At 45.6% G+C, this 26,399-nt stretch overlaps 1 protein-coding gene across 1 annotated transcript in view; it reads right to left on the bottom strand.

The window, feature by feature from the left end:
• Window positions 1-26,399, bottom strand: part of CACNG3 (calcium voltage-gated channel auxiliary subunit gamma 3) — an 88,735-nt gene that overhangs the window by 4,659 nt on the left and 57,677 nt on the right. The gene's annotated exons all lie outside the window — the stretch shown is intronic.

The raw sequence follows: 26,399 nt of genomic DNA, 5'->3' as shown, positions 1-26,399 counted from the left end.
CAGTCCAGCCAGGGATGGTTGTCTTGGGACAATGCGGTCCCTCGGCCTGGCTCCAGAAGTGGAGAAAGAGGACGCCAAGCTATTGTGTGATGACCCCGGAACAGGCACAGAGGCATAGTTCAAACTTCCCTTTATTGCTCCAACTTTTCCCCCAATGCTCCCATGTTTATGGCAAGTCCAGAGCAAAACGCTCACACACACACACACACACACACACACACACACACACACACACACACACCACTAGCAGCCTCTGGCTGCAAGTAGTCCAGCAAATGCTGTTAGCACAACTGCCTCAAGGCAAGAACTCCAGTGAGGCAAAGGGACAAGGCAATGATAAAGCAAGAAGTCCAGTGAACTCCAGATGTCAACAACAGCACACAAAATTCTACAAATTCAGCATTTGTTCCTGACAAACGCTCCTCCCCACAGTGCCTCCTTAAGTCTCAGTCCCCAGGTGTGCCTTGTGAAGAGGGGAAGGGCACTCTCCTCCCGCCTTCTCTCCACTCTCCATGCTTGGGGATCAGGAGGGGGCAGTTCTTGCTCATCGCCTGAGCTCCGTCATTCCTCATCTTCACTACCTGCCCTCTCTTGGTCATCCTGTCCCCATTTCTCCCTGGTGGCAAGCCATCCCAAGCCCCAGGCACCTGGGGCTGCCTTGTCCTGCTCCTCCCTGCATTCCTCTGAACCCAAAGAGGCTGCCCCCTTGACTTCCATCAGCCTCAGTTCCAGCTCGTCCTCCTCCGCGGACTCAGGTTCTGATGAGGCCACGGCACAACGTCCATCCTCCTAGGCCATTCTACAGCCCTGCACAAGATTAAAGTCCTGCCATGCCTGCTTTTTAACCAAGGTGGTTGAGCTCCAAGCCAGCCCAGCCGTTCAAGGTGAGCTCTCTGTACAAGGAGGGTCTCCTGGACGTTATCCCCCACCTCTTGCCCCTCTGGCAGTTGTGCAGAGTCATCCTGTGCCCTACCAGCAAGGACTGACAGAGAAAATGGATCTGCAGCCACCACTGAAGGTGATGTCCAGAAGTCATTTAGCTCTTGATTCCCCATTCAAAAATTTAAACTCTTCTCCTGAAGAATCCATCATCATTATTTTAAAAGAGTTCAATAAAATTAGACAGAAAGCTCCGACATACAGACAGAGCTAGACCTCTAAATCACCCCCAGGTGCAAAGATCTTGCGGTTGCCTGGACCACATTGCCAATAATTCCCAATCACAGCTGGTATAACTCATGCAATTCTTAGCCAATGGTGGTATGGGCTGTGCAACTTGGGTTTTACGTTCCAGGGTTGCCTGAAGTGGGCTGAATTTAACATACTGTAAACATACATACTGTTGTGCCTCGTCCTCCCTCCTCTCCTCAGCCGGGCCCCTCCCGTCTCCACCCGGGCCTGTTATCAGACTCCGAGTCTGATAATGAAGATGAATGGCCTGTCATGCCTCCAGCCCCCGGCCCCGGCCCCATGCCCGGAGAGGATGTCAGGAGTGAACAGACAAGCCCGATAAACTTCACTCCTACAGCGTGTGAGCAGGAAGTCAGCTACGTGCTGGAATTACTGACAGCAGATCCAGCTGAAGAGAATTCAAAGTGGGAGGATCCTCGCTTCCGGAGATCTGAGAGGCGACACCAGCAGAAGGAAGGGAGGGGCAGGCCTGGATAAATGTTGAGTCATGGAGCCACACCCCACAGCCTATATAAAGGACCTGCTTTTGGCATTCCAAGCTTGAGTCAAGCAAAGTCTCATCTAGTTTGCTGATATCAGACTCTATCGCTGAAGTCACAACTTGGACTCCTGCCTGCCCTGATAAACCTCGAAGGAATTTGGCAAGCTGCAGAGGCTTCGTTGCCACGTTTGATACTGACTTCCTTGACCCGGTCGTCGGAGGGGGAGGGGGACATGACACATACATACATATATATGTACATACATACGCACACACTCCTTGAGAGCATCATGTCAGTCCATCCCCTGCTGGCCGGGTTCCTTCTATATTATCGCCCCCATCACATACTCCTAGCTTTCTAGCAGAGCTGTTCCTCTGCTTAATATTGATTCCTTTATGTAAATTGATATTGTTGTTGTAACAGGAGTAATCCCTTGAGGAGACAGCAAAGTTTGCCAATCTCTCTAAAATTCAATTGAAATTCAGTTAAGGAGGCTGAAAGCAAAGCCAGACTTACCAGACCCAGCTCCACCCCCCCCACCCCCGAGCCATCGGCCCCAGGCCTAGCAAAGACCATCGTGGCTGGTTTGAGTACCTGGCCAGAAACATTCCAGTAAGCAAGTGCCGTTTTATTTTTAATAACACAAATCTCTAAGTTGCTCGCAAGCTTGAGCTGTTTCCTCTGGTTGTAACTTCTCTCCTTCTGTCTCCCTCTTCACCACATATGGGATCAGCTTTTGCTATGCAGGTAACATCTGTCTACTTGGAGTCATAATCCACAAAAACAAAAATAATGACAAACCAAATGATGGATGTTCCCGATTTCCTAACTCTGAAATGACCCCGTGGTCACCTGTAAGAGCACCTGGAATGATTCTGCCTTCAGGTTGTGGCAGCTGCCACCTGCATATATTCCCCTTGGCCATGTTTTAACAGATTAACAGAGTTGGAAGGGACCTTGCAGGCCCAGCAGACCCTACACCATTTCTGACAGATGGCAGTCCAGTCTCTTCTTGAAAGTCTCAAGTGATGAAGCTCCCACAGCTTCTGAAGGCAACTTCTGTTCCACTGGTTAATTGTTCTCACCGTCAGAAAGTTCCTTCTTATTTCTAGGTTGATTTTCTCCTTGTTCAGTTTCCATCCATGATTCCTTGTCTGGCCTTCAGGTGCTTTGGAAAATAGCTTGACGCCCCCCCTCTGTGTGGCAGCCCCTCAAATATTGGAAGACTGCTATCCTGTCTCCCCTGGTCCTTCTCTTCACTAGACTAGCCAGGCCCAGTTCATGTGCAGCAAACAAGCTTCCTGCATTAAGACAAGGGACTCTCTGGGGCTGGAGGTGAAGGCTGCCCTGTGGTGGGATCAATTCCACCCAATTGGGCGTCCTCCTGGATGGTCGGCTGTCCTTTGAGGAACACCTGGCGGCCGTCACCAGGAGGGCTTTTTACCAAGTCCGCTTGGTTCGCCAGTTGCGTCCCTTCCTTGACCGGGATGCCTTATGCACGGTCACTCACGCTCTGGTTACGTCTCGGCTGGATTATTGCAATGCTGTCTACATGGGGCTGCCCTTGAGGTGCACCCGGAGGCTGCAGTTAGTCCAGAATGCAGCTGTGCGAGTGGTAATGGGAGCCGCCCGTGGCTCCCACGTAACACCACTGCTCCGTAGTTTGCACTGGCTTCCTGTGGTCTTTCGGGTGCACTTCAAGATCCTGGTTACCACCTTTAAAGCACTCCATGGTTTAGGTCCCGGGTACTTACAAGACCGCCTGCTGTTACCTTATGCCTCCCATCGACCCGTACGCTCTCACAGAAAGGGTCTTCTCAGGGTGCCGTCCGCCAAACAATGTCGGCTGGCGGCCCCCAGGGGTAGGGCCTTCTCTGTGGGAGCACCGACGCTCTGGAACGAACTCCCCCCTGGCTTACGTCAAGTGCCTGATCTTCGGACCTTTCGTCGTGAGCTAAAAACATATTTATTCACTCAAGCAGGACTGGCATAAATAGTTGATTTTAAATTGGGGTTTTAGTGATTTTAAATTTTTAAATTTTTTAAATTATCGGCCGTTTATCAATAGTTTCTTTTAATTTCTTTTAATTTTATATATTCTGTATTTTATTCCGGCTGTACACCGCCCTGAGTCCTTCGGGAGAAGGGCGGTATAAAAATCTAATAAAATAAATAAATAAATAAATAAATTCTCCCCATCTTGAGCAGTTGCCTGTCCCCATTTCTGGATGTAGCACGAAGGTCTTCTGCGCATACTAATTGGGCCTCTTGGCCCTGGCCGCCTCGCACTCGCTTCCATTGAGGTCCTGCTTCTGATCATCCTTGTTGGCCATCTAATTTAACTTGCCCTTCGGCCAGGAGACAATCTTGCTCAAGCCTGCGTCCCATGATGGTGATAATAATGGACAAAATTGCACAACAAACGTGCCCCTGCACAAATCAGGCCACTGAATGGCCATGTTTGTTCCGGAGATCGTGGCAGTCAGCCTGGGGCTGCATTGGCAGGACTTAGAGGCTGCCTTGCTCTATAATTTAATAAAGGAAAAAAACCCACAAACAAATAAAGTGATCTTCCTTTGCTTGAATTCACCTATTAGTTTGCATTCCCCCCCCCCCAGCTTCCCAGTGGCTTTCTGCACAATGAAAGCTAATTGCAATATGAGTAACATTGCCTTGTAAACAGTTCAATCTCCCCCCCACTTAATTGTCTGTTATGACTTCTTAATGAGACTACGATGTAGCCATAGTGGTTTTTAAGCAGGGGAGTCTTCACTTACTTTCTGCATCACCATGGTCATGATTTGGGCACTTGATAGTAGGTTCAATTTACAACGGTCCTAGGATCTTTATTTTATTTTATTTTTTATTTTATTTGATTTGTCATAACAGCATACATAAGCATAAGCATGAAGCAACAGTAGGACAGGAACGGTAGGCACGTTGGTGCTCTTATGCATGCCCCTTACAGACCTCTTGGGAAAGGAGTGAGGTCAATAGTAGACAGTCTTTGGTTAAAGCTTTGGGGACTTTGAGAAGAGACCACAGAGTCAGGTAGTGTATTCCAAGCATTAACAACTCTGTTACTGAAGTCGTATTTTCTGCAATCAAGATTGAAGCGGTTAACATTAAGTTTAATTCTATTGTTTGCTCTTGTATTGTTGCGATTGAAGCTGAAGTAGTCTTCAACAGGAAGGACATTGCAATAGATGATTCTATTCTATTCTATTCTATTCAGTAAGCTCAAACTGCCCAAGGAGCTGCTGATTCAGTTCTACAGAGGAATTATTGAGTCTGTCATTTGCACCTCTATAACTGTCTGGTTCGGTTCTGCAACCCAACAAGAAAAACACAGACTTCAGAGGATAATTAGAACTGCAGAAAAAATAATTGCTACCAACCTGCCTTCCATTGAGGACCTGTATACTGCACGAATCAAGAAGAGGGCCGTGAAAATATTTACAGACTCCTCGCATCCAGGACATAAACTGTTTCAACTCCTACCCTCAAAACGACGCTATAGAGCACTGTACACCAGAACAACTAGACACAAGAACAGTTTTTTCCCAAAGGCCATCACTCTGCTAAACAAATAATTCCATCAACACTGTCAGACTATTTACTGAATCTGCACTACTATTAATCTTCTCATAGTTCCCATCACCAATCTCTTTCCATTTATGACTGTATGACTATAACTTGTTGCTGGCAATCCTTATGATTTATATTGATATATTGACCATCAATTGTGTTGTAAATGTTGTACCTTGATGAACCTATCTTTTTTTTTTATGTACACTGAGAGCATATGCACCAAGACAAATTCCTTGTGTGTCCAATCACACTTGGCCAATAAAAAAAATTCTATTCTATTCTATTCTTTTGTGACCTTTCGTCCAACTTCCCTCAAGCAAAACTGGCAGGGAAGATGCGAGTCACTGATAAAATGGTCATACTCTCCCTCACCTGTAGCAGCCATTTACCTGCCTGCTTGCCAAGCCCTTTGGACTCACATAATGACCCACAATCCTTGTTAAACAATAGCAACCGAGGGCTGGGATTCCTGTTGCTGAGTGATGCAATCCCGTTTGGTTGGGCTTTATGACTGCATCATTCAGTGACAAAAATTCCAGTCCCAATTATTGTTGTTAACCAAGGTAACTATGATGGCAGTGGATTGGCCATCATCTAACCATAAGGTTAGAGTTCAAGCTACCTAGGGAAAAGGTCTGACCACAAAGCAGCCTCCAAATTCAATCCTGATGTTTAGGGGCAGCAAGATGGCTCCCAACCTCTATTGGGAATGTGGGGTTTGCTTCTTAAGGCAAAACTCACAGCCTTGCTGCTTTCTTAAAAAAGTTTTGACTGGGTCATGGCCTTGTGACAGCTCGTCTTCAGTTCTCTGCATTTAGTGCCGCTGGGCTCTGCATTGGTATTTTCTCAGTATTTCTTTTTTTATCGTCACAGAAATAATCATCCTGCCCCCCCTCTCCTGCCTACACCACAGTCGCTGCATCCGTTGACATTTCAGAATGCCAGGCTTTGAGCTTTGGGTTAAGTTTCACATCTTTGATAGCTTCATTTTTTGAGGGTCCTCGTTGTGGAGCAGCGTCTTCTTTAAGAAGCTGACATAAAGGGTGGGGGGATTATCAGTTGGGGCAGAAATATTACAAGGCAGTGCAGTGTATCGTGCCAAAAGTTCCCCTCTGCGACAGCGGCATAGGCACATGGTTGTAGGCAGGGATGAAATCTAAAAATTTTCCCTACCGGTTCTGTGGGTGTGCCTTAATTGGTGGGCGTGGCTTGGTGGTCAGGTGACTGAATGGGCATGGCCAATAATAATAAATAATAAAAATAATAAAGTATACAAAACTTGGGAGCACACCGGTCTACCTTCTTTAAAAATAGAGGCACCGGTCTACTAATTGCCTTTTTTTTGGAGGCACCGGTCTACCTTCTTTAAAAATAGAGGCACCGGTCTACTAGCCGCCTACAGCACTGATCAGCTGTAGTGTGGCCCTTTGAAGCGCCGCAGCAGTCATTTAAGGCTGTTTGCAGCTATATCACCACCAAGACCTTCAGGGACAGAGAAGAGGAACAGCGAGGCGTGGGCAGTGGGGGGGGGCAGGGATTTTTGCTATCGGTTCTCCAAACTACCCACCCCCCATCGCTACCGGATCGAGCGATCCAGTCCGAACCGGGAGCATTTCACCCCTGGTTGTAAGGCACTCTGTTCGTTTCATTGCAAGAGCCCAGCCAGCCACTGAAATAGCTAGTTTCAGGGAATCGGCTAGTCTAGAGAAAAGAAGGACTAGGGGTGACATGACAGCAGTATTCCAGTGGTTGAGGGGCTGCCACAAAGAAGCTGGGGGGGGTCAACCTGTTCTCCAAAGCACTAGAAGGGCAGGACAAGAAACAATGGATGGAAACTAATCAAAGAGAGAAGCAGCCTGGAATTAAGGAGAAACTTCCTAACAGTGAGGACAATTAATCAGTGGCTTGCCTTTGGAAATTGGGGGTCCTCCATCACTGGAGGTTTTTAAGAAGAGACTTGTCTGAAATGGTATAGGTTCTCCTGCTTGATCAGGGGGCTGGACTAGAAGACCTCCAAGGTCCCTTCTTCTATTCCATTCCATTCCATTCCATTCCATTCCATTCCATTCCATTCCATTCTATTCTATTCTATTCTATTCTATTCTATTCTATTCTATTCTATTCTATTCTATTCTATTCTATTCTATTCTATTCTATTCTATTCTATTCTATTCTATTCTATTCTATTCTATTCTATTCTATTCCATTCCATTCCATTCCATTCCATTCTCTATTCTATTCTATTCTATTCTATTCTATTCTATTCTATTCTATTCTATTCCATTCTCTATTCTATTCTATTCTATTCTATTCTATTCTATTCTATTCTATTCTATTCTATTCCATTCCATTCCATTCTATTCTATTCTATTCTATTCTATTCTATTCTATTCTATTCTATTCTATTCTATTCTATTCTATTCTATTCTATTCCATTCCATTCCATTCCATTCCATTCCATTCTATTCTATTCCATTCTATTCCGTTCTATTCTATTCCATTCCATTCTATTCTATTCTATTCTATTCTATTCTATTCTATTCTATTCTATTCTATTCTATTCATTCTCTATTCTATTCCATTCCATTCCATTCCATTCCATTCCATTCTATTCTATTCTATTCTATTCTATTCTATTCTATTCTATATTCTTCATTCCATTCCATTCTAATTTCTTTATTCTATTCTATTCTATTCTATTCTATTCTATTCTATTCTATTCTATTCTATTCTATTCTATTCTATTCTATTCTATTCTATTCATTCTCTATTCTATTCTATTCCATTCCATTCCATTCCATTCCATTCTATTCTATTCTATTCTATTCTATTCTATTCTATTCTATTCTATTCTATATTCTTCATTCCATTCCATTCTAATTTCTCTATTCTATTCTATTCTATTCTATTCTATTCTATTCTATTCTATTCTATTCTATTCTATTCTATTCTATTCTATTCTATTCACCATGGAATGCTAAACGACGTTCAAGAAACTTAGATGCCTGTTTGCAGCTTAGCCGGTGTGAAAACGCCGAGACCCTCTCAGCCCATGCTAGCGATGGGGTTGTGGGGGCAGTGCTCTTGCAATGAAATGAATAGGGTGCCCTACAACCATGTGCCTTATTTCCAAAAAAATGAGTGAGACTGAACAGTGGTGGGCGGTCTGTGAAAAGGAGGCTTATGTGGTGCTCTGGGCGTTCCTAACTTGGAGGTATTTCCTGGAAGGGGATAAAACACCTTTGGAGGTGTGGACTGATCATAAGAACTTGGAAGCCCTAAAGCCCCCTGGAGGCTGTCGCCCAATATTTTAACACTTTCGATTTCACCTCGCGATACCTCCCAGGAGGGAAAGATTTTCTAGCAGATGCTTTGTCCAGAGCAGGGGTCTCCAACCTTGGTCCCTTTAAGACTTGTGGACCTCAACTCCCAGAGTTCCTCAGCCAGCTTTGCTGGCTGAGGGACTCTGGGAGTTGAGGTCCACAAGTCTTAAAGGGACCAAGGTTGGAGACTCCTGGTCCAGAGAGTCGCTGTAACAGCTCTAAGCCAGAAATGATCAGAACAGTCATTCCATCTTGCAGCACCAGTAACAATCTGGGTGCAAGCAAAAACAAAGCCCTAGATAGACAAGGATATAGAGAGCACTAGATAATGACAAGTGGTTCCAAGACAACAAAGGCAAATGGACAATGCAGAATGGTAATAGCCTGGGTAGAAGCCAAGGTAGACGTTTCTGAAAGTCAATGATTACTAGTGCTAAAGAAAAGTCATGACTCTAAAACCACGGGACATTCTGGTTTTGTAAGAACCCTACATTTGATCAGTTTTGGTGGCCATCATTTATAAAAGACATGGAAAGCTATGTAGCCAGTTGCCCCATGTGTGCTTCGGCAAAACAGTGATAGGGAAAAACACCAGGACTCCTCCAGCAAGTGGCCGGAGCCCAATGCTCCATGGAAGGAAATTTCCATGGACTTCATAGTGGAATTCTCCAAAAGTTCGGGAAACTCAGTGATTTGGGTGATAATCGGGGTGGGTTTCAGAAATTTTAGCAAGGGGTTCTCTGCCCGGTTGCTGGGTGGGTGTAACTATGGTGGATGTGGCCTAGTCAGCCTCCTGCACCACGGTGGGGGGGCATTTTTGCCCTCCCCAGACTCTGGAGGCCCTCCGGAGGCCAGAAACGGGCCCATTTCCAGCCTTCCCAAACTTCCGGTAGGCGCGTTTTTCACCCTCCCCAAGCCTCTGCACGTGCCCTGCACTTACCTGCATCCAAAATGGACCGCATCGGGACTCCTGGGAGGGGTGGGGTGAGGTGGGAGGGGCCAGCCAGGAATGGGATTTGTGGGTTCTTTGAACTGCACAGAATCTTAGCTAGAGGTTCTCCCGAACCCCTGCGAACCCCCAGCAGCCCAGCCCTGGTGATAACTGACCTGTTTCCTAAACAAGTACACTTTGTGTGTTGTCAAAAAATCCCTTCTGCGTACACCCTGACTAAGCTGTTTGTGCAATATATCTGTAGGCTGTATGGTGTTCCATAGCAAATAATCCCTGACCGTGGAGTGCAATGCGCTTCAAAGTTCTGGCAGGAGTTTTTAAAACTTTTGGGACAACCCAGGGGGTTAGTTCTTGTCATCATCCAGAAATGAATGGAGGCTGTGAACGTATGAATGGGATCTTAGAACAATTCAGGTATTATGTTAATTACATAGCAGGATAACTGGATGGACCTCCTCCTGTTCACTGAAGTGGCTTACAACGACTCTGTGCATAGCAGCACTGGTTTTACCTCATTCAGAGTAGCTATGGGACAGGACTTTAGGCCTGAGTTGCCCTTAGCCACCCTTCCCATTGCATCTTTGAAGCAATGGATTATGCAATGACAATTAAACACCTGGCCAGTGATGAGGAAAATTCTAGAGGAAGCAAGGGAATCATATAAAGAACAAGTGGATAAAAAAACAACCCCTAGAGACTTTAAAATAGGAGATCATGTTTACTTGTCCACTAGATAGGTGCAATCCAGACCAGGGCTCTCCAACCTTGGCAACTTTAAGACTTGTGGACTTCAACTCCCAGAAAACTGGGACCTAAGTATGTCGGTCCTTTCTCTATTAAGAGAATTATTAACCCTGTGACTGTTGGACCTGAGCTGCTAAAATTCCTTAGATCAGTGATGAAATGCAGCTGATTCTATTCAGCTCGGGTGAACCGGTAGAGCTGGTGGTGGGAGGCTTCGCCCACCCGCCCAGATGTCATCATATCCCGTCTTTGATGCTCTGCACATGAGCAGAAGGTCCTGTGCATGTGCAAACATGTCGCGCGCAAGCAAAGCGAGCACACCTGCATGCTCCCATTTGCGAACCGGTAGCGAAGGTAAGTGGATTTCATCCCTGCCTTTCACCCAATTTTTCATTGCAGCTGCCTTAAATCTGAAATCCTCTCCCCACTATGGCCGGCACTGCCACCACCACCTGAACCTCTCTTGACTGACGATGAACAGCATTTTGAAGTTAAAGATGTATTTAGTTACATGGAAAGACTTTTCTCCCTCTGAGAGTGAATGGGTGGACGTGAAGCACATTCTAAACTCATAAAATGTTTCCACAACCAATATTCTGACAAACCAATTTGTTTATGTAATCGTCTGTTTGTTTTGTTTCCCTTTCCCCTCTTTTCTCCTCTGCAGGACTAACGTTGCTGTTAAGGGGGGGGCAGCATGTCAGGTCCACCATCTTCGGCTTGGCGCTTCACTGGCATCCTGCCATCAAAGGACTAGAGGGGAGGGGACAAATGGGCAAAAAACCCTCTATTTATCTATTGTGGGAATTAGGGAGGGGGGTGACAGCTGAGGAAGGGCAGGTCAACATGGAACCAGTTTGTGCCAGGAATCTTCAAGGTCGTTTACCCTGAGTATGGAGATTTATGAGCCCAAACACCTCAGTGTTCCCAAAGCATCTTGGTGGCATTGCAATGGCTGGATTTGGACTGGTCATGGGGAAACGGACAGAGAATGAAGAAAATAGTTTTGCATTGATGCGTGGGAAACTCAGCTTTATTTTAGTAAAAGTACCTTTCACTTCAATCAAATGGAGTCGAGGGCTTTTCTTTTCTAAGAGATCAGACTAGGGCAGGTCTGACATTCTGGGCTGTGTCTGTGAGGGTGCGGCTATTTCCAGGAACAGAAGAGCCCAAGAGTCACCCCATGCCATAGATAGGTAGTCACTGGGCTCTTAGGGCTGTGTTCAAACTTTATTTATTATTATTTATTATTTCATTTTATTGAGTACATATTAGATAATATATATATATAAGTATAAGCATGAATTGAATACATAAAATGAACACAATTAAAGGGAACATTAGGACAGGGACTGTAGGCACGCTGGTGCTCTTATGTACGCCCCTTACAGACCTCTTAGAAATGGGGTGAGGTCAATAGTAGACAGTTTTTGGTTAAAGCTTTGGGGATTTTGGGAAGAGACCACAGAGTCAGGTAGTGCATTCCAGGCAATGACCTCTCAGTTACTGAAGTCATATTTTCTGCAATCAAGATTGGAGCGGTTCACTTTAAGTTTGTATCTATTGTGTGCTCGGGTATTGTTGTGATTGAAGCTGAAGTAGTCATTGACAGGTAGGACATTGTAGCAGATAATTTTATGAGCTATGCTGAGGTCAGATCGAAGGCGGCGTAGTTCTAAATTTTCTAAACCCAGAATTTCATGTCTGGTGGCATAAGGTATTTTGTTGCGAGCAGAGGAAGTGGAGGACTCTTCTTGTGAAATATTTCTGGACGTGCTCAATTGTATTAATGTCTGATATGCAGTGCAGGTTCCAGACAGATGGGCTGTATTCGAGAATTGGTCTAGCAAATGTTTTGTATGCTCTAGTTAGTAGTGTAATATTACCGGAGAAGAAGCTATGCAAGATTAGATTTACAACTCTTAATCTTTTTGGCGATGTTGTTACAGAGGGACTGTAAATCAACATATAATTCTGGAGCACCTTCCAAGAATTGGACCACCGGAGACTAATTCTTAGCAGCCCTGATGGCTCAGTGGTTAGAATGCAACATTGCAGGCTGACTCTGCCCACAGTCTGGAGTTTGATCTTAACTGGCTAAAGGGTGACTCAGCCTTCCATTCTTTCGAGGTCGGAAAAATAAGGACCCGGAGACTGCTGTAAAGGACTATGGGGGTGTCATGTAAGTTTAAGAGCTATTGCTTCTCTGATGCCCTAAGCGACATTCTTGCAAAGAATCAAACTGTCTCTCCCCAAGTCTCTGGCATGACTAATTCTGAACTCTTCTCCCAGAAGAGAGCCAAACTCTGTGGACATTATCCTACACCAGACAGTTCCTCCTTACTCGTAAGCCAGCTTGACAAGGGAAGCATGAGTATGTCACACAGACCGTGAGGATCTCTCCTGAGCTAACCTCAAACTGTTGGGTTCATAGAAAGGCTCCAAACCTCTGGCATTTTGGAGGGCAGACCAGTTGCCCCTTTCAGAAGGCAATAGCTTGGTGGAAGCGTTGGGAGAATTAAAGCGACTTGCTTATTACAATCACAAATCCATTGCTTGTCTAACTTTGGAGATGGCTCTCAAGAGCATTCCCAGAAGCAAAAGAGGGTGGCAAGACAATGTCCCAGGGCAGCTGTGGAGACCAAAGCAACAAGCAAGGAAAGACTTGGTTCAAAAGCAGCCTCCATCCCTCTGAGTGCAGGCAGACTACATCAACCACCCCTGCTGAGCATGTTAAGGGTCCCACTAGGCCACTGCTATGGATGCAAATATGGAGTGGGTTGGCTTGCTGGCATCAAACCTGGGCTTCTCTCAGGTGGACCAGTGGTGCGTTTCTACCGGTTCGCCCTGGTTCGGGAGAACCGGTAGAGGCAGCGGTGGGAGGCTCCACCCACCTATCCGTCATCATGGACACTCTGTGCATACGCAGAAGGTTCGGTAGCGAAGGTAAGTGGAACCCACTACTGAGGTGGACCTCCAGCGATTCAGAAGAACCTCACCTCACCCACTTTAGAGCAATAGAGCAGCTCCTGCCAGGCATCCCCAAAGCATGAATTGGGGAGAAGCTTCCCAGAGGCCTGAGCAATGCAGCCAGAAACATCTATGGGGAGTCTCAGTCATCCAGGTGTTGTCCCAAAGGTACTTTTTCAAAAGGCAAAACTTATTAAAGAACTGAAGAAGTTTCTTGGATGAGAAGTGAAATGACTTCAAGCCAAAACAAAGAAGTCTAGTTGCCTTTTGACAAAGCACCTTTGGGGCAGCCAGAAATGGAACGTTTTATTGTATCCAGGAATGGAGGACACCACAAGGAGTGGAGGTGGGGGCAAATGTGGAGCTTCGGGTTCAAGCAGGACCATCTCTCCCTTTCTCCACCTGGGAAAGAATACTCTGCTTTCTAATTTTCATGCTTAATATTTTATTAGTTTATCAAAATACAGATGTACAATTAGAAATGAAAATAAGGGAGGAAAGGGGGAAGAGAGAAAAGCGTAGGGGAAAGGGGAAAAGAAAAAGGAAATTATTGACCTCCAACTCCTTTTAACAGATTAACAGAGTTGGAAGGGACCTTCTAGGTCATCTAGTCCAACCCCCCCAAACAGGAAACCCTACACCCGTGATGGTGAACCTATGACACATGTGCCACAGGTGGCACACGGAGCCATATCTGTCGGCACATGAGTGTTGCCCTCTCTCAGCTCCAGCATGTGCCAGCCAGCTGATTTTCAGGCCTTCCCAGCCCACTGGAAATTGGGAAACGGGCCATTTCTAGCCTCCGGAGAGCCTCTTGGGGGTGGGGAAAGCTGTTTTCGCCCTCCCCAGGCTCCAAGAAAGCCTCTAGAGCCTTGTGGGGGCAAAAAACAGGCATACCAGGCCCATTGGTAATAACCTTTTTGCCGTTGCGTGCCAAAAGCAGGGGGAGCGCGGGGGTGGTGGTCACGTGTCCATGTGCAGGATGGGGGTGGGGCATGGGTGGGGCATTGAATTATGGGTGTGGGTACACGCGTATGTGACCCTCTGTGCTCCCCCTGCTTTTGGCACGCAACGGCAAAAAGATTATCCATCACTGCCCTAAACCATTTCTGACAAGTGGCTATCTAGTCTCTTCTTGAAAGCTTCCAGTGATGGAGCTCCCACAACTTCTGAAGGCAACTTCTGTTCCATTGGTTGATTGCTCTCATTATCAGAAAATTTCCCCCCGGTTGAATCTTTTGGTGCAGTAGAATAAAGGAGTAACATAAAACCTCAACCTTTTAACTTTTATATGACCGTATATACTAGCCCCTTCTATAACAACAAACTTACCTAATCAGCAAAACCCCAAATCAAAGCTTCATTTTTTTTCCACCTCAAGCACAAAGCCCAGAAGCGGTTTCCAAGTAGAAACAAAATGAATTGTATTCTTTTCTGTAATCAAAGCTGTCAATTTAGCTACCTTTGCTAACTCCATCAACTTTTGCAGCCAGTCATCCATTGTGGGAATCAAAGTATCCTGCTCGTGCTCTGCTTTCCTAATTTGGGAATCTCATGCTGCTTAGGGAATAAGCTCAGGGTGGGCTTCAGGGCCAAAATCCAAGGTCAGAAAGCCATTCCAGGAGAGCTATGGGCTGAAAGCAGCAGAAAGAGGATCTACACAAATTCCCAGTCAGGATAGAAGAAGAGAACATAAAGGGATGTTGGGGAATGAGAAAAGAAAGGAAAAAGTCCTTAAAGGAGATAGGCTTTGTGGTTTATAATCACAGATACTCATCTTATTCCTTCTTATTTAAACTGTTTCCTTTGTTTTCTAGCTTGTTCCATTGTAAAGACACCCGCAAGAGAGCTAAGCTGCACAACTCCTTTCCTAATAACCAGTTTGATGGACGGTGCGTTCATGCCTTGCATGCTACAAATCAGTCGTAATGTTTAAGCAATCTTAAACAAGCTCTACAATGACCTTGTGGACTACTGAGGTGCTTGGAGACTCAGAGGACCTCGATGCCCAGAGCCAGACAACATCTCCTTCAAGGACACCTGTTACGGATTTGGCACAATTACCAGGAACTGTAGAGCTTCTCCCAGAGTTTGACCTGTCCCAGTAACACCATCAGCTTTTTCCCAAAGGTGTTTTTTTTCAAAGAGAAATTGGTCTTTGGTTTCCTTGAAGACATTTTGCTTCACACCCAAGAAGCTTCTTCGGTTCTGGCTGAATGGTGGAAGATAGAAAGATTTATATTCAGTCCAGCCATCCGGTCATTAGTACTCTTTCTGAGAATCGTTGAGGCCACTGGAAGTTTATCTGTACTTTCAGGGTCACCTGAAAAGTGAAAATGGATGTGGAACCTTCTTGAAACTGATGAAAGCACTGCAGTATAAACAAGAGAAAGGTAGTCTCTTATTCCTCCCCTTCTGTTGAGAGAGGGCTGCTCAATCTTAATGTCGATGGCCTATTTGAGTCAGAACTGAAGGAGCTTCTTGGATGAGAAGTGAAACGTCTTCAAGGAAAAACCAAGTCTACTTGCCCTTTGAGACAACCATGACCTGGATGACTGAGAATCTTCAGATCACAAACTATTGGTTCTCTGGATTTTGTGCTTTTAATGAGGGCGTTGAAAGGTCATGTGAAGAAGACCGAGAGGGGAGGAGAAGAGTCTTCCTCAGTCAGCTCTGGCCCCAGTTATAGCAAGGGGAAATGAGCTCATTCCTGAAACCAGCCACACCAGCTGAAGAAAAGGACCAGCTCCACCCAGTATGGGATTATGGGAGGTGCTGTGTCAGGGTTCCAAGGAAGACCCCCAACAAAATAAAGCTCTGAGGCTTGAGGTTCCTCAAAGTTCCAATTTATTAGAGATGTCATGTTGGCACAGCTGGGAAAACCTGAAACTGAAAGCTTCCAGGTTTTCCACACCCAGCTGACAGTTCACAGCCCTGCCCCACACCCACAAGTTTACACATTGTCCATTGTCCACATTGTCACACTCAATTGGATACAATCTTCCGGTAGTCTCCATCAGACGCAGGCAAAAGTCCTTGAATACGGAATGTTGTTATGACTAACTTTCTACCGCTCCAACAACAATCCCCTCCCAACTTCCCCAGCTAAAATATGTGGCAGTTAAGAAGCAAAAATAAAAATAAAAAATAAAAAAAATGCCTTCCAAAACTGACCCACTGGGCATGGAGGGAAACCCTAAACCAAAGCCTCTCTGGGCATATGGCTAGATTTTATATTTTTAATTTGGAGCCATAGAGGGGACTTCTAAACTGCAATTTTCTTGAGAAAACATCTCAGGTCCCTTCCTTCTCCCTTCCCTTTGAACGATGGGCTTCCCTGTCTCCTTCTGCAGCTCCTGGTGTAATTCCCTGTGGTCTCTTCCATTCATCAACCTTGCGAGCGGCTGTGCCAATGGGATGGCATGAAGCATGTGAGAGTTTTCGGAGCCTGACTGTGCCCTCCCCAAACACATTGGACACCTACACCAAGAAGAGAAGTGAGTGGGATCCATCAAACCACACCCACCAACCCACAGAGGAGCTCCTGAAGAAGCCTTCCCTCCATGGTGTTGCTTAGAAACCTGGGGAGAAAGTGCCAGAGAAAGGACATGCTGCAGAACGAAACTCATGCATAATTTTTAACAGAACCTTTTCCACTGCCTTTTCAGTCTGGCTTTCCAAAGTCTGCTCATTCGCAATAAAACACTCCCTGGCACCTCAACCAAACTCTGCACAATTCAGATTTACTGGGGAAGGTCTACAGTTCAACTCCTGAACTGGCTTCTCCAGAACAGTGGCCCATCTGAGCTCAGGGTTGGGCAACATTGCCAGTTCTGAAGATTGGTGTTATTTGCAAGACAGTGGGTTTTTTTAGGGAGTTGGGTGGATGGGGAAAGTAGGAAGCTACTTTTATGCATATATCTACCCTTCCCACACATCTCCTCTATTGTCTACCACCTTCTTAATGAACTTTGCCGGAGCAGTTGGGAGGGAAGAAAAAGCAGTGATGCACCTACTGCTCGCTGACTCCCTGCAGATCACAGGGGGTGTTTGAGGGGAATCGGATAATTGTTGGGGGACGGCAGGGTTAGGAAGGCAGGAAGTGAGGAAACTATCATCTGAAGCTTGCCAGACAACTCACCAGCACTTATGACCTCCTCAGGGAACTTTTGCACTCCTCTGTTTTGCTCCCCAAGTCCTCCAAAACCATCCCAAGTTAACTTTGGCTACCATCACTGCCAGTGATCTTAAAGCAGCGGTCCTGAACATTTGCAGCTTAGCGATGTGGTGCAGGGAGTTAGAGGGGATTGCTCTGGTGAATAGTAGGCATGCGTGCACAGGTACACAGCTCCATTTCATGTGCAAGCACCCGCCACTCATGTGAGTGGAGCTGTGAGCGCCTGCTACTCACATCACACAGCAGCCAAAAAAAGGCCAATGCAATCCTAAACACACCGGCTTGGTGTCTCTGGTTTGTTTCCCAAGAATCTGTTGGGGGGCACCTGGAGGACCTTTAAAAAACTGCTGCCAATCTGTACAGTATGTGTCCTTAGGTTGTCTCTCCCAGTCTGTTGGCGTCCAGTTATAGTGCAGAAGATACAAGGGAAGACTTCAATTCCCATTATCCCCTCCCAGGATGGTTTTGGGGAATAGAAATCCGATGCAACTGAAGGGCTGCCAAATTGGGGAAATTTGTCCCACAGAGGGGAAGAAAAATCCAAAGGAGAGCAAAAAGCCTAGATGGCAGTAAAATACTACCAAAAATTCCCTTGGTGACCTCCTAATGGTCCTCTGAGGCTGTGGGAGCCTTTACATGCAAAGGCCCCAATCTTGTTCTTGGGCAGTGGGCCAATCGCTCTCATGGTTAAAAATAACGATCTTTTGCCAATTCTTCCTCATTCTGAGTTTAGAGGAAGAGACAAACTAAAAATAAGGTGGAATTTTCTGACTCTGAAAGCCATGAAACAGTTCTGGATGAATGGAAGATGGCTCTGTTGAGACCAGAGCTCATGACTGTGGCAGGATGCAGCAAGAACCATTGACTGGAGCAGCTTTTTGTAATTCCTTTCTAGAGAAGGGGAGCACTTGGGATTGCCCAAACATGCTTTGGACAGTTGTTCCTTAGGAGGAGACTGCAAGACGGTGGTCTATGGCAGGTTTAACACTTTGGGAGAGGAGGGGACACCATCTCTGCTCCAACCACAGCACTTTTAAGGATGCTGGATTTGCATTCTTCCTTTTTCCTTCACTTGTGGAAATTGCTTGTTAATATTTTGTAGCTATTATGAACCTTCAGACTGGGTGAGTTTGCTTCAATCATTAATGAAAGAAGTTTTAAATGTAAGTTTAAGGACCAAGGGGAAAATATTTTGGAATTAACAGCAAAAGAGGGATTAGAACAATAATTTTGGAAAGTTACAAATGGACTAAGGATTTGAAATAAGATTTCAACATTAGTTGTAAGAATTCTTCCCCTGGGAAAGTGCTGTTTTGAACGCTTACAAAATAGGACAGAATGTTGAAGACTGGATCCTAGAAGGCTGGAACAAGTAGGAACTAAAATACATTTAAAGGAGAAAAACTACAATTTGATTTGCTAATACAGAGTGAAGCAAGATATTCAGCATTGGATGTATTAAAGGTTATTTGTGAACAATGAACTTAGACCTTAATTTTAAGAGTGTTTGCCTCTATAGATTGTATTTAAAAGATGCTATGTCGATCGAAAGGTTGGCAGCTCAGTGGTTCGAATCCCTAGTGCTGCCGTGTAACGGGGTGAGCTCCCGTTACTTGTCCCAGCTTCTGCCAACCTAGCAGTTTCGAAAGCACGTAAAAAATGCAAGTAGAAAAAATAGGGACCACCTTGATGGGAAGGTAACAGTGTTCCGTGCGCCTTTGGCGTTGAGTCATGCTGGCCACATGACCACGGAGACATCTTCGTACAGTGCTGGCTCTTCGGCTTTGAAATGGAGATGAGCACCGCCCCCTAGAGTCGGGAACGACTAGCACGTATGTGTGAGGGGAACCTTTACCTTTACCTTTTATGGAAGAGAACAAAGTTTTACATGACAAAATTGATTGATTTGAAAGTGGATTTAAACATTATAGGCTACAAGAATGATATGGAAAAAGATGGTACACTGGAGAGACAAAAGAAACTATCTGACAAATTAAAACATGTATAAAAAGAATATACAAATAGCAATCCCCCAGAAGGGTCCTATAATTTTTCTAGATTGGATTTACAAAAGAGACTTGTTAAAGCTTAGAAGAGTTTTGTAAGAAGGAACATAGGAAAGATGAAAAAAATCAAACTCTAAAACAATTTTTGAAAGGATTAAAGATTAAGATTGTTAAAAATAAAAGCAAGAAATATAAAATTGATTCGTTTGATCAATATTAAAAATAGATGTGCTGTTATCTCTGGCAACCTTCAATGCTGAAGGTTGCTGATCAGAACAGAACGATGAGGCTTTAAAGATTAGTTGATAGATAAGAGATGAATGATGGGAAAAGAGATCTTTTGTTGTATTTTAAGCTAAGGTGATAAGTTATACTTATGGTGAAGAGGGAAGTCAATTTTTATATATTTCTTTTCCTTTACTGTATCATTTTTCTTTCTTTTCTATGTTTTCTTTTCTTCACTTTCTATGTTTTCTTTTTATTCTTTTATTTTTATTAGTTTGTGTTAGCTTGCATATTTTCAATTGTAATGTTTAATACATTTATTATATATATAATATATATATATATTATATATATAAAAAGAGAAAGCCGCGAAGTAGTGAAACATCAGCCTGCCTCCAGGAGTCCTGGGGCTCCATCACAAGAGAGGTCAAGCAAAGATTGGACGCCACTTGCCTGCACTGGTCTGAGAACAGAAGGTATCTGGGGTCCTTCCAACCACCTGAGCCTATAACATCTTATATTGCTACAAATGGCCCTCCACAAGGAAGGGCAGGCCAAGGAAGCCCCTCCACACCATGCTGGGGATTAGAATATAAAATAATAGGGTTGGAAGGGACCTTGGAGGTTCTCCAGTCCAACTCCCTGCCAGTGGTAGGACATCCAACACCATTCTGGACTTTCCTTGAGCTTGATGGGATGGATATGTGTAATGATAGAAAGAATAACAGAATAATAAAGTTGGAAGGGCCCCTGAAGGTCCTCCAGTCCAACTCCTGCCCAAGCAGGAGATCCTATACCATTTCAGAGAAATGGCTGTCCAGTCTCTTCTTGAAAGCCTCCAGTGATAGAGCAACCACAACTTCTGAAGGCAAGCCTTGCCACTGGTTAATTGTTCTCACTGTGAGGAAGTTTCTCCTGGAAAGGCAGGACTGTGGCCAGCTGAGACCACAAGAGACAGCCCTCAGGGGGTTCCCTTGCTGCCCATCACCTGGTTTCATGACGGCACCCATCCGATTTATCCATGGCATTTATCTTGGACTCTTAAGGAAGCGCCACTCCACCCTATTCATTAAAACCCTACAATGGTTCCCATAGCAACGGCTTAGTCATGTAGCATCCAGAAATATTCTTAGAATTTGTAGGAAACAATGTAGGATGATAGTTAAGCAAAAAGAAGATTGCTTCCCAATTGGGCAAGGAGGCTCATCAGGTTGGACTGCAGAGCTGGGCCACAAAGACCCGCAGCAGCTGCTGGATTTAGCCCTGTCCATTGATGTCTCTTGCTTGCCTGTGACACCACAGTTGTGCGTTCAGATGTGTACACCCTAACCCAGGGGTCTGCAAACTTGGCTCTTTTAAGACTTGTGGACTTCAACTCCCAGAGTCCCTCAGCCAGCAAAGCTTAAAAGAACCAAGTTTGCAGACCCCTGCCCTAACCCATCCCACTATCTAAGGGAACCAGGACAATCTTCCTCAATTCATCGGATCTTTTCTTGGGTACCACAAGAAAGTTGAGCTAACCTAACCGTAGGGGTTACCTAGCCTTAACTCTTTTCTCACCGTTTCAGAATAATCGTTTGCAGCCATATATATATATATGTGTGTGTGTGTGTGTGTTGTACCTTGATGAAGGTATCTTTTCTTTTATGTACACTGAGAGCATCTGCACCAAGACAAATTCCTTGTGTGTCCAATCACACTTGGCCAATAAATTCTATTCTATTCTATTCTATTCTATTCTATTCTATTCTATTCTATTCTATTCTATTCTATTCTATTCTATATGCTAGAAAATATGTTCAGAGGAAGGAAGGATGCGTTTTAGGGCTAAGGTTTCATGCAATTCTTCTTTTGAAGTGTTAGGGGTGAGTTCGAGGCTATTCTTCTAAGAGCTGAGATGGCTTCAAGGAATGAATAATTGTCCTAATAATGAGGGGGAGCCCATACTCAAGGAGGCCACCAGTGTCTGCAGGCAGGGCCCCCTTACTCTGGATCTCTTGGGAGGGGGAAGGTCTGAAGGGAGGGGGAGGCTCTCTTGTTTCTCATGTGCAAAGATAAAGGTTCCCCCACACATGCGTGCTAGTTGTTTCCAGCTCTAGGGGGCGCTGCTCACCTCCGTTTCAAAGCCGAAGAGCCAGCGCTGTCCGAAGATGTCTCCGTGGTCATGTGGTTGGCATGACTAAACACCAAAGGTGCACAAAACTCTGTTACCTTCCCACCAAAAGTGGTCCCTATTTTTCTATTTGCATTTTTTACCTGCTTTCAAACTGGTAGGTTGGCAGAAGCTGGGATAAGTAATGGGAGCTCACCCCGTTACACGGCACTAGGGATTCGAATCACTGAACTGCCGACCTTCTGATTGACAAGCTCAGCGTCTTAGCCACTGAGCCACTGTGTCCCTTTTTTCTCATGTGTAGCAGCTGCCTTATCTGTGGCGATAGCCCTCACCAGACACCGGGAAAGCCCTTAAAGACAGGAATGGAAGAGCTGTGGATGAAGACCTGGGGTCCGTGTAGGAATTTAGGAGCTGGTTGGACAGTTTTAAAGGCTATTTTTCTGGTATGATGTCTACATTTCTGCTACTTTTAGTGTGGTTTGTACTCTGTTCTCTGTTTTGGAAATTCAGGAGAGAGGTAGGGAGGGGAAGGCAGGCCAGGGAGACCTTTCAGCTGCCTCTGATCTGTGGCTTTCCTTTGCCCTGAGAGTAGGAAATAGGAGAACATTCTGGAAAAGAAGGGAGCAAGAGAGCCGAGGTGGAGGCTTGGCAATGGAGGCAGGGAGGTTGCAAATGGCAATTGAAGCCTGTTTCATTCATGGCTTCTTGAATGGTGATGGGGCAAGGCAAGGAAGAAGGTTAGTGCTGCCAGGAGAAAGTGCATGTGGGAACTGGCCCCAAGAACTACTGAGCTGGGGTATCTGGAGGGAGTTTGAGGTGAGGAGAATCCTTCCATTATTATAAAGCCAGCACATTCCTTCAAACCAAATAGATCTCCAAGAAAGGAAGTCAGAGGTCCACTGATTGTTAAAGGTAAAGGTTCCCCTCGCACATATGTGCTAGTCGTTCCCAACTCTAGGGGGCGGTGCTCATCTCCGTTTCAAAGCCAAAGAGCTAGCGCTGTCCAAAGCCGTCTCTGTGGTCATGTGGCCGGCATGACTCAACGCCAAAGGCGCACGGAACGCTGTTACCTTCCCACCAGAGGTGGTCCCTATTTTTCTACTTGCATTTTTTACCTGCTTTCGAACTGCTAGGTTGGCAGAAGCTGGGACAAGTCACGGGAGCTCACCCCGTTACATGGCAGCACTAGGGATTCGAACCGCTAAACTGCGGACCTTTCAATCGACAAACGCAGCATCCTAGCCACTGAGCCACCATGTCCCTCACTGATTGTTAAGATCTGTTAAAAAGAGCGAGGAGGGAAAATAGGAGACTTGGGCTGGGGCTGAACCAGGGGTGAAATCCAGCAGGTTCTAACAGGTTCTGGAGAACCGGTAGTGGAAATTTTGAGTAGTTCAGAGAACCGGTAAATACCACCTCTGGCTGGCCCCAGAGTGGGGTGGGAATGGAGATTTTGCAATATCCTTCCCCTGCCACGCCCACCAAGCCACGCCCACAGAACCGGTAGGGAAAAATTTTGGATTTCACCCTTGGGCTGAACCCAAACAGCACTGCAGAACCTCACTGAGGATCTCTCTTTACTCCTCCTCCACCCTCCCATGCAAAGTAGGCAGATCTGTTTGCCTGGAGTCCCAGGTTCTTCTTTGTCCTCCCACATGGCCTTGGAAGATAATGGTCTGCCATGAAGGCATGGAGGCTCCTTCTTGGGCCTTCATCGTTTTTGATGACAGCTCACTTTAGGTACACCAGCAGACGTAGGATTGAGTTTGAAGGAGGATTAAGCTCCCAACCAACAGATGAGTGAGAAAATGGAAACGGCTCTCAACCTGAGACATGGCTATTGTTGATCCACTGATGCGATTCTCCCTCTGTCTGATTCTACCCGATTTACATTGTATTTTGGGGACATCTTCTTGGAAGCAGGGGAGAGGTAAAAAATTTGGGCCTGGCCTCTGCCTAATATTTTCACGGATTTTTTGAAAGCAAAGAGCACAAGGACAGCAATACTTGGGTGCCTCTGGACAAGGAAGAGGGACCCTGAACAATGGGAAAGCAAAGATTTGTCTAGAAGTTGAGGGCTACAAGGCAGAAAATCCTAGGGCTCTGGTTGTCTGGCCAGTTTGGGGAAAATGGACAGGTCTTTGTCCCTAAATCTGGGATTATTTTTGTTGTTAGGTAAAATGACCCTATTGGGAAGGCAGCAGAGCTGGAGATATTTATGGCAAAGGAGAGGGAATATTGTGGTCGTCAGCTGAGAAGATGGACGGCTGGAGCTTCTCTAGGTTGCCGTTTCCTTGCAAGGGCTACTCTTGGGCTGGGCTGTGAGCTGGTGGGGAGGTACAGATGGAATGGCAGGGGCTTTGTGTATGTCAGGGAGGGTCAGTCTGGGCCTGATGAAATTAGGGAAAGAGATGGATTGGTTTTTGAGCCCGGTCATATCCAAAAGAGGAGAGTGTGCGTATGGCTGTGGGGGCAACCTCCATTTTTAGTGCTAGGGTTATTGTTTCCACTCCAATTCTCTCCCTGCAGGTCCGCCCAGTCCTTTTGCTGGCTTGGTGAAGGCTCTTCAATACACCAGCCAAAGCACATTCATTCAAAAGTTAGGTCTAGAGCAGGGGTCTCCAACCTTGGCCTCTTTAAGCTTGGCGGACTTCAACTCCCAGAATCCCCCAGCCAGCAAAGCTGGCTGGGGAATTCTGGGAGTTGAAGTCCGCCAGGCTTAAAGCGGCCAAGGTTGGAGACCCCTGCTCTAGAGAACAGAGGTTTGAGTACAGAGCACCTGGAGATGATTAGAGACCTTCTCAAAACACCAGTTTGCTCCATGGTGCTTGACAACCCTGACTTCTAGAAGAACTTGGACAGGGGAGCCATCGGGAGGCAAGCTGGGTGTGCACACTGAGGTTTTTAAAAAGGTGCCTTTGATCTTTATCAGTCACTAATCTTTGCCTTCAGGAGTGCTCAAAAATAAATGATGATTAAACATTTACATAGCATTTAAAATAAAAGCAGGATGTTTGAATGTAAAATTGAAATAATAAATTAAAAGGGGAAATTGAAAGGGAAAGATTTGGGGAAACAGAGGGGGTTTGACCATTTTTTCCACTACTGGGGGTCAAATGTGGTTAGACCTCAGCCTTCATCCCAGACAGAAGCCATGGCCCAGGGCCTCTTTAGCAGACTAGAAGGAAAGTGGGGGGGGCACCTGATTCCAAGGGGTTCAAACAGAGAAAGAATTAGGGACAAACCCCCATTCTGCCAATCTAGGGTTTTCTCCAGTTTTTCTCCAAAAAATCTCCAGTTTTTTGGCTTTTGCCCCATATCTCCTTGGGAGGAGGGGAGCATCACTGAAGCTAGATGTGAGGTTGACAATTTTTCTCTTGATTTTAAGGACAATCCTGTGGGGTGTTGTAACACTGTGTGTGAGAGAGAAAGAGAGAGAGAGATCTGCAGCTGAGAAAAGAATTGAGATCACCCTCCTTTGACACAATTATTTCCTTTCTCCTTCAGTGCCTTTCTGATTCACTTCTGTTCTTGAACATTGATATACATCATGAAGATTTAAATCCTTCAGGGATCAGTGATGTTCCTCCTGGGGAAAGCCTCTAGCCCCCATTTCCCCATCTCTGATTAAGCTACTGGAGTAGGGGATTGTCCCCTGTCTCCTCCCGAGTAAACCAGGGATTTCTCTGGAATAAAGTGGCCACCGGCGCTCTCCCCAAGAATTGCTTGGAGGGCTCAGTGGGAGCAGGGCCGGTTCAGAGCCCTCATGTGTGAGCCACTCATTTCAGGGCTTCACCTGCTGACCCCATGACTGAGCAAGCTCACAGCAGGAAAAGCCCCCTCAAATAGTTGGTAGAAAGGGGTATCATCTGGTTTTTGCTGGGGATTGCTGAGTATTAGTTTTACTCCTAGTCTGTTTCATAAATTCCTTTTACAATCAATTAAATAAATCAGTTTTTCCCAACCGTGACAACTTGAAGGTATCTAGACTTCAACGCCCAGAATTCCGGAAGTTCAATTCTGGAAGTTGAAGTCCGGATATGCTGGCTAGGGAATTCTGGGAGTTGAAGTCCAGATATGCTGGCTAGGGAATTCTGGGAGTTGAAGTCCGGATATGCTGGCTAGGGAATTCTGGGAGTTGAAGTCCGGATATGCTGGCTAGGGAATTCTGGGAGTTGAAGTCCCGATATGCTGGCTAGGGAATTCTGGGAGTTGAAGTCCCGATATGCTGGCTAGGGAATTCTGGGAGTTGAAGTCCCGATATGCTGGCTAGGGAATTCTGGGAGTTGAAGTCTGAATATGCTGGCTAAGAAATTCTGAGAGTTGAAGTCTGGATATGCTGGCAAGGGAATTCTGGGATTTGAAGTCCCAATATGCAAGCTGAGGAATTCTGGGTGTTGAAGTCTGGATATCCTGGCTGGGGAATTCTGGGAGTTTAAGACTGAATATGCTGGCTGGGGAATTCTGGGAGTGGAAATCCAGATATACTGGTTGGGGAATTCTGGGAATTTAAGTCCAGATATCGTCAAGTTGCCAAGGTTAGGAAACACTGGAATAAAATAATGCAAAACTATTCTCCATTTACAGGACTCCATCCTTTCTCTCCTGGCACTGAGCATCCC

Source organism: Ahaetulla prasina, chromosome 14 (assembly GCF_028640845.1).
Source record: "Ahaetulla prasina isolate Xishuangbanna chromosome 14, ASM2864084v1, whole genome shotgun sequence".
Classification (NCBI taxonomy): domain Eukaryota; kingdom Metazoa; phylum Chordata; class Lepidosauria; order Squamata; family Colubridae; genus Ahaetulla; species Ahaetulla prasina.
This window is presented reverse-complemented; position numbering and strand designations above follow the sequence as displayed.